The 11,347-nt window shown below is 32.2% G+C and overlaps 1 long non-coding RNA gene across 11 annotated transcripts; it reads right to left on the bottom strand.

Annotated features, from left to right (window-relative positions):
* Window positions 1–4,146: 4,146 nt before the first annotated feature.
* On the bottom strand, window positions 4,147–7,345 carry LOC106307451. 11 transcript variants are annotated; one of them, XR_001263341.1, is made up of 6 exons: window positions 5,632–7,345; window positions 5,258–5,534; window positions 5,078–5,173; window positions 4,762–4,997; window positions 4,481–4,655; window positions 4,147–4,403 (listed from the first exon to the last, which is right to left on the bottom strand). It is a non-coding gene; the product is annotated as an uncharacterized LOC106307451 (long non-coding RNA). The 11 variants fall into 11 exon arrangements; XR_001263339.1 differs by having other exon boundaries at window positions 4,752–4,976; window positions 5,274–5,534; window positions 5,632–7,343; XR_001263334.1 differs by having other exon boundaries at window positions 5,274–5,534; window positions 5,632–7,342.
* Window positions 7,346–11,347: the final 4,002 nt, after the last annotated feature.

The following is an 11,347-nucleotide window of genomic DNA, read 5'->3' as shown; positions in this document are numbered from 1 at the left end:
TACACTAAACCTAAACCATGATCCTAAAAAAAACTCGAAACCCTTAACCCTAAACCATATATTCAAGATCCTAAACTCAAAACCTAAAGTAATTAAAAGTAAGCCCTAAACCCTAACCTTAAAACCGTAAACCGTAAACTCAAAACCCTATACCCTAAATCAAAAGAATAAAAAAAATTTTGAGTCACCTCTCTCTCTCTCTCAAAGCTCGTACATTCTCAACATTAAGAAAGAAAAAGCTATGCTTTAGTTTTATAGTTTTATTACTCTCCAAAACCCTAAAATGGGTGCATTTTATACCGAGTTATTATTGGGTTCACCCCCAAAGGTATTTTGTTATTTAATATTCAGTATCTTTTAAAAAAAAGAAACAAAATAATAAGAATTTGTCAAGTTATATTATGTTTTTTAAATAAAAAGGTAAAAATAAATTAAAAAATAGTAGTAGTTGCCACACAAAAAAAATTAGATATTTTTTAACCCCGTCAGCATACCGAGTGATTCTACCATTTTATCACACTCGTCAAGAATAAAAATGCCTCAATTTGCATATAATATGGGCTATAATGCACAATTGGAAATTTGAGTCTAAATTTTTTTAAAAAACTTTGCAAATTGTAGAGACAAAGTTTGAGATTTGAGACTATGATTGGTTTAGGGTTTTGGCATTTAAAAATTGTCAATAAAATAATGTTTTAGAACATACGATTCAATGTTTTAGTGAAAAAAATTTGATATCTCATGAATTTTATGACTTTAGGATCTCATTTTAAATTATTTAAATTATTTAAATTATTTTAGATTGTATTTAGGTGTTATATTTTTTTAACATACATAACTGCATAAAGGAGAGACTAGAGTGAAAATTTTAATCATTTTATATTGTTAGCTGTTAAATTTTTTTAACATACATAAAAGCAGGGACTATCGAGTCATTTCAAAAGTTTAAGACCTAATACAAGGAGAAATATGTTTGATTAGAAAGCTCTGGGTCAGAGCCAGATTAATATAAAGTACATGGACGAAACGAGCAAATATTGAGAATTAACATAAAGTACATGGACTAAACTCTATACAATATACTTCATACCATAATTTTTAAGTCTATACTCAAAATCCTTAACCTAAACTCAAAACCTTATACTAAACACTAGTCCTAAACCTAACTCTTAAACCATATACTCAAAACCTAAATACTAAACCCTAAATTCAAAACCCGAAACTAAACCCTAAATACTAAACACCAAACACTAAACCATATACAATATATTGTAAACCCTAAGATTTATGTCATATACTCTAAAATCAAGCCCTGAAGCTTAAAAGTTACATCCTAAACCTCAATGTACACCGGAGCGTAGGCCTAGTGTACAACAGAACGTATACCTAGTGTACACAGGAACATACACATGAGTGTAAACTTAGTGTACACCCTAAACCCTATCCATTTATTTTTGAACCTAATATAGTAGCATACAGTAGAACATGTACAACTTAACATACACCAGAGAGTGTACACCGAGAAGTGTACATCAAGAAGTGTACACCAGGAGCGTACACGGGAGGTGTACATACGAGTGTGTATATCGGGCCGTGTACACCGTATTGTACACCATATTGTGCAGCTAGGTGTATTACACCATATTGTGCAGCTAGGTGTATACCGTATTGTGCAGACTAGTGTACACCATATTGTGCAGCTGGGTGTACACCATAGTTTGTAGTGGATGTACACCGTAGTGTGCATTGGGGTGTACACTTAAGTGTGCAGCAGGTTTTGTTTCGCGAAATCGATATCGTGACTAGGTTTTGCTACCATTTGTTTCAAACTGAGCAAAACAAAGAAACCAAGACTCACCAACTAATAAATTTTCAGGATTTGGTGGTTTTTGGCCATGTTCGAAACTACGCGAGGTGTGAGTCAGGTGATCAGGTTAAGCATTTTTATACACGGGGATGTTAGAGATTAGCATACCGAGGGATTCTAGCATTTTATCGCATTCGTCAAGAATAAAAATGCCTCACATTCAAAAAAATACCTCAATTTACATATAATATGGGCTATAATGCACAATTGGAAATTTGGGTCTACACCGGGAAGTGTACACCGGGAAGTATACACCGGGAAGTGTACACTGGCAGGTGTACACCGGGAAGTGTACATAGAGAAGTGTACGCCGAGAAGTATACACCGAGAAGTGTACGCCGGTAAGTGTACACCGAGAAGTGTACACCGGAAGTGTATACGAATAAGTGTACACCGAGAAGTGTACACCAGAAACGTACACCGGAGGTGTACATACGAATGTGTACATCGGGACGTGTACACCGTACCGTACACTCAACTGTACACTACAACTTTAATTTTGTTTAATTTATCTCAGTTAAATTCTAAAGCTTAAACAATATATATGTTTTGTAAATTTTGACAAAAAAATTTGACTTAATGTTTGGTGTAAAGTTTTGACTATATTTCATTTAGGGTTATACTTAGTGTTTAGGGTCTAATGGTTCCTTTATCAAGGTTTGGGATTTATAATTAGCTATTAGTGGTCTTACGACGCTACACGCCGGGTTCTTAATTATTAGTTGTTAAATTATTTTAGTAAAATAATTTTATGGGAAATAATCAATGACATACTTTTTTCTGTAGAATTTTAGAAATTTTAAGTATAATAAATATGATTGTATATTAATACTTTTATGAAAATATATAGCCTTCATAAGTATTTTGTATTAATATTTTTACATTGTAGAAAGAGATACATGAATTTTGGATAGTAGTATCTCATTTAACTCAAGATTATCTTTACGAAACTAAAAAGTGAATTTGTTTTATTACTTTGAATCTCTAATGGATCATAAACCAAATGAATATTATTTAAAAATATAATCAGATATATAAGTGGTCTAATATACTTTAATATTAGTATAATGGATGACTTATAATCTAGACTAAAGAATAGTGATATTGTACTCCCTACCCACCATGTTTCCTATATTTGTACCCCATACCCTATTTCCCCTATTTTTTTCCCCTCCAATATCACAATTTTCCTCCTTTTCTATGGTATTGCACTTCTTTTAGGATATTTCCCTAATTTGCTCTATTTAAAATAGACCAATATCATCGAAACTGAAGTCTCATCATCGAAAGCAAAAAATATGAAGTATACTTTGCATATTTTGGCAGGAAACATAAAAATAGACTAATATCATCAAAAAGTGATGTCTCATAATCAAGAGCAAAAATTATTTTAACTTGACTATACAATAATTATATAAATAAATCATTTTCACATGTATTTATTATGTTGGTTTGGTTGATGTATATTTTATTATGTTTAGAAATATGTAACTTTGATTAAAAACTACACAAAGCTACGTTTGTTTAGCTTATACAAAAAAAAAAAAAAAAGCTACGTTTGTAAGCCTCATGTCACGTGCTACTATACACTTGAAGTTCCATAAAAATGTGTTTTTTTACATTGTGAAGAACCTTGCTCTGTTTCTGTGGTGCGAGATAAAGTGGTTCTGGTGTCTGAAGAACGCCTCACTTGTTTAACTTTAACTGTTGCAGGCTGGTCTTTTGCCAAGTTCCCCATAAGGTACAGTTTTCTTCTTCACCATTGATTAAGAAACTTCAGAGCTTTTATGGTGAAGTAGTCAATACATATGATATCGGAGGGTGTATGCAGGTAATGGAAAATGTTTATGTTAAGAGCTGGTAGAAAGAAATGTATAAACTTCTTCTGACTTCTGGGATTACTTTCTTGTTGTAGCCGTAACGGTTTAAAAAATTAATGACCAGCCTGTTGTCGAAGGAAAATGATAAGTCTGTTTTGTGGGGTACATTTTCTAATTTGTTTAAACATATCATTTCTCGAACTGACTCAACTCTAGTTATGGGGTTCTTTTATGTTCTGGTTACAATTTAAATTGCGTTAAAGCAAGTTCAGTCATATTATTTTGTTGCTAGAGATTTCGTGTAATATAGAACTTTTCCTTTAATGTTCATGTGGCATCGTAGTTAACATTCTATTGAGATTGGTTATATATAGTGTTTGACCCAATTAGTTTAACAGCATCAACCTCATTACCAAAGTAATTTCCATGAGAGGTTATTCTCATACTAAAAACATAGAGTCTGAGTACGAAGAGTTATTATTATAGCATAAAATTCAGAGCATAAATCCCATGAAAATAAAAAAAACCATTTAAAAAAAACATAACATAGTTTTTTTCAGGTCACGACTGTTCAAACCAGTGGTTGCTCTCTCGCCCTCAACATTCGAATCACCACTGCAGCCACTTTGTTTCAGGTCACGACTGTTCAAACCAAGAGGACTCCTTTTCAAAGCATCACAACCAGGCATGCCATCACCAGGGTGCTCATCACCACCCTGCTCATGAGTAATTGCAAACAACAGTCAAGAACGGGAACACGTTGGACACACTTTATAGCAGCATTTTAACTTACGTGATTCTCAAACAAAGGTAGTGGTGGTCACGGGTGGCTTTTAAAAATCCGAGAGATGGTGAAACTTTGATGGTTGGTAGTGAAGTTGAATGGAGAGAGCTTTAATTCAAAGTTCAGAATGGTGCAAACAATGTCTTCTAGACAATGGGATAGCGGCAATTTAGAAAGAGCCGACCTGTGTGCAAGACAACCACATATGAGATGCTAATACCGCTTACAAAGAAATGTACCATTCAATGAGCAGAACAATAAGTAGATGTGATTAACTAACACTCTCTTACAGGAGGAAAGCTGATGGTAAGTGTGAGAAACATTCGGAACGTTTGCTGGAAACTATTGCAGGGAGAGGTGAAGAGAGCGATGGTGTTTACCTCCAACTAACTTTGGGTTTATGTTTGTTGGCACTACCACCTTTGGTTCCACACCAGGGGCAGCAAACTTCTCATTGAGGAACTTAGCAAGGCCGTCGAATACACTGAGGTACACGTTTGACTCCCTGAATAGATCAAGCCTAATACTATAACGAATCTCCAAACCAAGGAAACAGAGATAAGATGACCGGTTCAGCATATTAAAACTTGTATAGTTGTCAAATACCTTTCAAATTTCATGGTGCCCATGATGCGTTGAGTACTTTGGTCTCCTCATTGGAAAAGGTTTTAATACCCCTAACCTTCCCCTAATATATATTATCTACATGACAACAACATTCATATTAAGCCTCATGTAGTAATAAGGTGCAATAAAAAAAATGGAGTGATTATAAGGGGAATGTACTGAAACAGAAACTAACAAATCAGTGCTGGTGTTAGCGAGTGTCATGAGTTGGTCATAATTGCAGAACCTAAACCGTTCAGTCAAGATCGGTTGGCTGGATGATGCGAGATCAACCAATACGGTCTGATCCGTAAATCTTATAGCGACAGAAGCGTCACCTAACCGGAATTTGGGTTGCTTCTTGCAACATCAAAAGCACTCAACTCATACAGCGAGCCTTCTCTCTGAAGATGTTTGAAGGTGTTAAGATGGTGATAGAGGCTTAGATGAGCGTCGCCTGAGAAGGACAATAATGAACTGGATTAAAAAAAAAAATTAAAACTCTAAATCTGAAACCAAATGTTGAAATAAGGATATAACATCGAATCAATAACCATCATATCAGAGACTATCAGCTCACCGCCCTTCTTCACGTTTCGGGCCTCCTAAAAACGAAGCAGTTTTGTCTGAACTGCAGCGGCCAACCTTCAGCTCTGAGAAATAAATTTGAGAAATCGCCATGGTCAGATCGGTTTGACTAATAATGAACAGAAGCTCTGGATTGGAAAAAAGCAAAAGGAGTTAGATTTTTTGCTTATACGATTCGTATTTATATCTAACAAATCTGGTGAACTTCGAATTAAAGAAACATTGAATATCAAGGAGTGGGAAACTGAGAATAGTGGGATAACTTGATTGATTAACATTTACGCAAGTGTAACGTCGTATGATAAGAAAGAAGATGAAATGGAATCGTTCGAGTTGCATTTGCATTTTGATTTCTAAATCAACCAAAATATATAAACCAATAACATCTCGTAAGACTTGCATACATTACTTAATGTTTAGTTAAGATTTACCAATTACTTAATGTTTAGTTAAGAGGGACACACCGTCTTTGAGATCGTCTGATACTAATGGATCATTTTTTGCAAGAGAAAGAGTCTCTCAAGCGTGTAAAATGTTTAGTTAAGATTTACCAATTACAAAAAATGACCCATTAGTATCAGACGATCTCTGAAGATGTTAACTAAAGATTTAATGTTTGGTGTAAACTTTTAGTTAAGAATTGCATGTTTCATTCAAATATCAACAATATACTCTAATATAAATTAATAATGTTAAGATAACATATTTTATATTTAGATATTTGAAATATTTTTTTATACTTTTCATAAATAACAAAAAATATTTTGTTTATGTAAATGTTATAATATCATAGTTTAACACCTTGTTAATACTCATCGATTATATTGTTTATTGCAAATACAAAAACTATTTTGTTTATGTAAAGTTTATAATATAATATCAGTTATATTGTTTATATGAACATACTATACAAAAACAAATTCTAAAATGGTCAAACTTGGTTAAATATATAAAAAAACAACTGATATTAGTTATGTATTTGTATCGCATTTGCATAGATATTTGTATATAGCAGGGTTGGTTGCACAATTAAAAATTTGGAGCTAACTTGAAAAGCAATTTTACAAAATAAGAAATTTGAGGGACACATTAAAAATAATAAAAGTGAAGGGACCTAGACAGAAATAATGAGAAACTTGACACAGATCTGAGTTTGGAGTCGACGACGGCGTGGGTTCACGGTTATGCGGCGGAGAGAAGCTTGCGTCTCAGAGGCACTGATCAGGAGAGGCGACGAATTGATGAACACCGTGGGACGAGCTGTCGACGAGGCTCACCGGAGGTTGTTGAGGAGATCTGAGAGATCGAAAAAGAGTTCGAGTCTTTGAGAGATGGAAGAAATGCGGCGGAGAAAAGATTTGTCTGACAACTTGATAGAGAAGGAGGCGTGAAAACTTGATGACCGCCGTGGGACGAGCTCCCCGACTCCACTGCATCCGAAACGGAGGAGGAACTGAGGCGACGACATAGCACAGCGGCTACAGCCTTTTGTTCAAGCTCGCATACTACGAAGAGATGAATTGAGACAAGGGCTCAGCGGGTCTGAGCTCGTGAGATGAAGAGGAGTAAGAGGGTGAGCAGAGAGGGACACACCGTCTTTGAGATCGTCTGATACTAATGGGTCATTTTTGTTTGCAAGAGAGAGAGTCTCTCAAGCGTGTAAACAACTTAGTGGCAATTCTGTGGATATGTAATTGGAGTAGGGTGTTCATAGACTTTAACGACATTTTTACACTGGGTCAAAAAAATATGTGTTCCTCTTTGCAAATAATAACTTGAGCTGACCCATAATCCTAATTGATAACTTCTCCACGACCCACTTTCCCAATTTTCTCGTCTATCTTGAATAAACTATTTAATTGAAATTTTATTTATTGTATTCTTATAGTTTAAACATAATAGCTTTAATTTTTAAAGTATGCTAGATATTCTTTTTTATATGTTAGATATTCCTAGTTAATAGCATCTATTTTTAAAAATATGTGTATATTCCATATAGAATATTCCATTTATGGAACTAAATGTATATTGGAAAGTTGATTTCAATATACCCTGTGGTAATTTACTAATTTGTTTTACAGATTTCAAATCTAGATAATAAAATTTATTGTTATTGGTGAAAGTTATACATAAATATATTGTTATTATATATTTTTTAATTACTTTGATGTATATAAATTTATTTTGAAAATTGTATCTGAGTAGTCAAATAAATTGAATATGATCAGACTAATGAAATTTAGTTTACATGTAAGTAAAACAATTCGTACAGTATGTAATAATTTAACGGCAACTACGTATGTATATAAAGTATTATAATGTGTATAAAAATAGTAAAAGTAGTTAATTTGGCTGCTTATCTAATATAAAAATATATTATGACAAGTAAACCAATTTATCGTAATTTATTAACCAAAATATAAAATTAAACAATTATTGGTAGATAGATAAACTGACTTTAGTTGTTCAAAAAAAATAAGTTAAAATGAGCTTTGTTGCTATTGTTTACAATTTATTAGACTATAAAGTTTAACTACAAGCGGGGTCATTCCACAACCATTCACTTAAAAGTCTGCTTGAGGTCTCCATGGACTCTCTCCTGTTAACAATTAGGATGTTTCCTCTTTGTTAGACAGCTATCTAAACAGATAAAACATATCTAAGGTTTTGAAACAAAAAAAAAACTATAAGCTACCTTTGAAAGTCCTGAATCAGCTCCTCCTTAACCCACTATTTATGTATTTTTCCAATTAAGTACAAAATGTTGTTACTGTCTCTTTGCTTGAGCAAGTGCAGCAGATCAGAAGAGAGTTCCTAAACCCAATATCTATAAGCCTTTATACGGTTTAGGATATATTTAGGGAGAGCTTCCAGTTCCTCTAACATTGATCTATGTTTCTCTTTCCTATAAATCATAACCTCTTGCATGAACAATGGATCTTGAAACCTTAAACAACAAAAAGTGTCAAAACCGTTAACTATATCAAAATAAACAAATATAAATACTTAGTGTCGAAATTGAAACTATACTAACCGTTTCATCTGCCAAGATCAACTCTAGAGAAGGTCCACCATAACTGGTTTGTTGCCATCCATGAGTGAAGAAACTTAACCTGGACACACCAACAACTCTTGAACGGCTCAACGTCTTTGAGTAATGTGATGCTCTTGTTCGAAGTCATTTTCGGATGGTATTGCATACGTGAAGAGTCGATGTGTTTCTTATATAGCTAATACAACCGATATTTTTGCTAACTAAAATCTCAATGTATTTTTGATTTAGGAAATAAAATTTGTATGACGTGATTATAGAAAAAAGTTCTTTATTTTAAAGCTAGTGTAATATTAGGTAGATATCCAGGGAAACCGAGATTTTAGGATTCGTAATTTTATTGTTTACCTTATCTAAGCTAGAAATTTAAATATTTGAAGAATATTGCAATCTGCAAGATTTTGTGAACATTAATAATCTGTTTTAGAAAAAGTTATAGGGTCTAACTGGTGACCATTCGGGAATTAAGAGGAACGAATAAAAAAGGAATGTACAGGAACAAAATATCAGGAATGAAAAGGAATGGTTGTTCCTTATCAAATTTAACAAGGAATAATTTTGTTCTTAAATTCTCTACAAAAAAATGAATGAAAGGGAATGAGAGGGAATTATTATTCTTTATGAATGGTGATTTTTTTAGGAACATTAGGGAATGCATTATTCCTCACCGTTCCCTGGTCACCATTTATACTCATAGAATTAGGATCTCGGTGAATTTTTTGGTAATAAGGCAAACGCACGTCGGTTTAGTAAAGAAGCAAAACGTTGTGTTTAATACCAGTGGCGTAATGTAATAATTATCGAGGAAAACTCAGGGCTAATTACAAAATATACTCCTGTTTTAATAGATTAGATATTTATATTATGTTACAATGATCGGAAAAATGGCATATTCCTCTATGAACTAATTATTCCCGGCTTTTTCACATACGAACTTTTAAGCCATGCCAACAACCACATAAACGACAGAAAAGTGGTTTATTCCCCTAAGAACTAGTTTTTCCTGGTTTTTTCACACACAAACTTTTAAATCATGCCAAAAAGCACATGAACAACTCTATTTTTTGAATAACATATACAAACTATCGATTTTTAAACTAATTCACCTAAAACCGTAAATGGTGTTAATTGAATGTTAACTAGGTTTGTGATAGGTGATAGCCGGTTTAATTTGGATTGATAAAAAATTACTATGTAGTTTTATCCTTCTTTTTTTTTGTCAACTGTTCTTTTTTTTCATAAATAGTTTTACTCTTCGTCATCAATTAGAGATAAAATTTATTATTCTGCAGAAGAATAAAACATTTTACATGATGCATAAAGAAAGAAAAGCAGCAACTACTAGCTTACAATCTCCATGTATTGCCACAAGGAACTATAAAATCGGTGCATTATCCCCAACTAATGATGAAGAGTAAAACGATTTCTGAAAAAAGAGCAACTGACAAAAAAGAAAAAAAGAATAAAACGACATAGTATTTTTTTATCAACCCAAATTAAACCGGCTTTCCACATGTCATAAACCAAGTTAACGTTTAAATTACACCGTTACAGTTTTAGGGGAATTGGTTTAAAATAGATAGTTTGCATATGTAATTCTAAAAATAGAGTTGTTCATGTGCTTTTTGGCATGATTTAAAAGTTCGTGTGTGAAAAAGCCAGAAAAAACTAGTTCATAGGGGAATAAGCCATTTTCGTGTTGTTCATGTGGTTTTTTGCATGATTTAAAAGTTCGTGTTTGAAAAAGCCGGGAACAATTAGTTCATAGGAGAATATGTCATTTTCTCTACAATGATCCCTTAAACATTATTTGAGAAATGATTTTCTTAGATATCTTCCTCACAATCATTCTAACAATTAAATATTGACATGACATATTAAATATGATGATATGGATCCTATGTAATTATGACATAGCTTAATACAATTATAACATGAATTCAATTATAGAAATTCAAATATAAAATAATAAATATATGGTAGTTACCATACAAAAATTATACGCAAAATAAATTAAATATTAGATAATATTTATTATGAACTTACCCACTAAACAAACTAATAAAAATATTCATTTATTTTATTAGTATTTTATATATTTTTAATGTTTCAGATGAGAAATCATCTACATCTATATTATTAAAGTTGAAGTACGCAATGAGAATGTTTGGAAACTTGAATAGTAGTTTTAATAAAATTTGTTTGGATATATGAATAGCAGTATCTATTAATTGTATTTCCATATTTCACATACTTTAACAATTTCACTAATTATATTACTTTAACAATAATTCACATCATTAATTATATTACCATAATAATAGTGCATATTATTATTGAGCACCATCCAATAGTGTTTGAGTTTTTGATATTTGATATCTTTTAAAAAAGGAAATAAAATTGAATATCCAAATTATATTATATTTTTAAAATAAAATAATAAAAATACATAAAAATAGTTACAAAAAATAAATTAATTAATATTGTTAAGTCTTCAGCAAAATACTAAACCCTATACCCTAAATCCTAAACCCTAAACCTTAAACGTTAAACCTTAAACTTTGGATAAACTCTAAACCGTTGGAAAATCTTAAACCCTAAATCATACATTAAAAACTAAATTTTAATAA

This window comes from Brassica oleracea, chromosome C8 (genome assembly GCF_000695525.1).
Source record: "Brassica oleracea var. oleracea cultivar TO1000 chromosome C8, BOL, whole genome shotgun sequence".
In the NCBI taxonomy this organism is placed as follows: Eukaryota; Viridiplantae; Streptophyta; class Magnoliopsida; order Brassicales; family Brassicaceae; genus Brassica; species Brassica oleracea.
Note: the sequence above shows the minus strand (reverse complement) of the source record. Positions and strands in the feature narration are given on the sequence as shown.